Raw genomic sequence first — 2294 nt, forward strand, 5'->3', positions numbered from 1 at the left:
TCGGACCTTCACCAATAATCTTTAATTCATGTGACCTTTAATTTGCACCCAAGGTCAAAGGTCACCGAGTGCGAAAAAAAATTACGCTGCAATTTCAAGCTTGCATATTATGAAAACGATAGGAGTTTGCTGCATACATACTGTGTATAAAATGTTCCTCTCGACAAGCTCTACATTTTATACATTAAGCTCAAACATGTCCGACCGTCTGTTCAAAAGTTACATCAAGATAATTCTTAAAAGTATAGTATTGTGTGAATATATTTTAAATGGTAACATATAACAACCTACTATAAACTGCAAATATGATCAGTAATTCAAGACCTTCAATTTGAGGTCAATGCCAGGTCATGATGAAATTTAACCTTGACCTTCAATGTGTACTATGACCTTGACCTTGTGACATTTGAAAGGTCAAGTGGTCCTGAGTTGAATGGTGGTAGTCCCATGTCTCTACGACTTCTGGTTCTCAAGTTTGGTATTGCATCATATATTTGATGATTCATTGTGACCTTGATGAACATTGGAATTGTCCCAAATTTTTTTCTACAATGTTGTACTTCAACTGCATATCATTTATCATTTAACAGATTTGAGATATCTGTTGTCGTTTAAGAGATAATGCAGTTTAAAATTTTGCGAGCGGAGGCATGTATTTCTGAATCAACAACAGCTTTGCGCCTGAAATTTTCAGAAATTGAAGAGTGTAAGATGGGAATATGTTTGACTAATTACCAAAAACTTTCAATGAAAAACTAAAGAAAAAAATCAATTTGAAATTTTCATCTTTTACATTGACTTTGTAAGTTTCATAAGTTTTATTTATATAATTGATATTGCATCATTTTTGGCTCTTTGCCAAATGCGGTCATTATGTATATCAAATTGAACGTCTAAATGAGCTCAACTCAAAAATGAAAATTTCAAACTCCTTTTTCATCCCAGTGGGAAGGGTTGGGTCATTAAGTGCAAAAATTTCAAACTTCTCAGATGGTTAGGTTGTCGCATATCAAATGAAAGTCCATAAAGCGTACATCTCAAATATCAAACTGACGTCCCCAAAAAATGGGTTGGGTGGGGTCATTGAGTGCAAAACATAAATTTTCTTTTAAGATAAGGTTGTTGTATATCAAATGAAAGGTCATAACGTGTACATTTCAAATATCAAACTCCTGTTCTCCAAAAACTAGTTGGATGGGGTTATTAAGTGCAAAAATCAAACTTTCTAGAAGATGGTGTTGTTGCATATCAAATGAAAGATCATCAAGTCTACATTACATATATCATACTTCCGATCTCGAAAATTAGGTGGATGGGGTCATTAAGTGTAAAAAGCGAAAAGTTTCAGAAGGTATGCTTGTCGTATATCAAATGAAAGGTCTTAAAGAGTACATTACAAAAACATCACTTTTGCAGGAAAGACCTTTCAATTGTTTTACAAACAATTGAGATACTAGTTACATAGTGTTATTTTTCTCATCAAAACCAAGGCAAAAATCGTATTTTAACCCAAAAATTAAAAAAAATCAGTGTTAGAACTTTAAACTTTTAAACATAAACATGGTCTGTTTAAAATTTTGAATGCCTTTGCAGATATTTGAATACTTAATTATCATCTTCGAAATTAAGTGCCGACTTTTCTGCAAAATAAATTTGACCCCTGTGTTCAATAACTCGGTATTTTGTAACTTACTAATTTGGTCATATTCTTTTAATCATATGCATTTGCTTTGTACATGAATGTTTTTCATAGGATAATTTAAAAGATTTTCCTATTTATTATATTTTATGATAAATTATAGTTCAAACTTGTGTATCGTTTCTTTTGTTGACTAGTATATTTATTTTTATTTCGGTTGGGGAATTTTAACTAGTTAGAACTGATAATAAGTAATGGAATGAATAAGCTGACCAAGAGGAAGTGGTAACTGAACATAACCTATCATGTCGAAAACAGGATGAAATGAATATCCTACTCAAAATTAAGAATTGTTATGAACGAAATCGAAAGTAAATTTTCGACGGCTTTGCCGGCCCCCAAAAATGAGCCTGCATAGAAACCGGTAAACATGAATGACTATTGTGAAGCTAACCGGCGATAACAGTCGGCCGCTTACTATTCACTAGGGCAACCTGCAATAATATACATGAGATGACCTGGGTTCGATGAAGTGTTGTAAGAAAATATCAATTATAAGGATAAAATAATGTTTGCTGATTATATTTGATATTTCTACAAATAACAATAAATTCTTAACTCAACGGGTGTCTTCTTCGAGGTCTGCGTTTACTTA

The 2294-nt window shown here is 32.4% G+C and overlaps 1 long non-coding RNA gene across 2 annotated transcripts in view; it reads right to left on the minus strand.

Moving 5' to 3' along the window:
* The window catches only part of LOC127735671 (uncharacterized), a 28519-nt gene extending 27065 nt beyond the window's left edge, over window positions 1-1454 (minus strand). The window contains exon 1 of one of the 2 annotated variants that reach the window (XR_007998557.1): window positions 36-1454. This is a non-coding gene — a long non-coding RNA (uncharacterized LOC127735671). Of the gene's footprint in view, window positions 1-6 lie in introns of both variants that reach the window. The other variant, XR_007998558.1, reaches the window with a different exon arrangement.
* Between the last annotated feature and the right edge of the window lie 840 nt (window positions 1455-2294).

This window comes from Mytilus californianus, unplaced genomic scaffold (assembly GCF_021869535.1).
Source record: "Mytilus californianus isolate M0D057914Y unplaced genomic scaffold, xbMytCali1.0.p SCAF_1, whole genome shotgun sequence".
NCBI classification, from domain to species: Eukaryota; Metazoa; Mollusca; class Bivalvia; order Mytilida; family Mytilidae; genus Mytilus; species Mytilus californianus.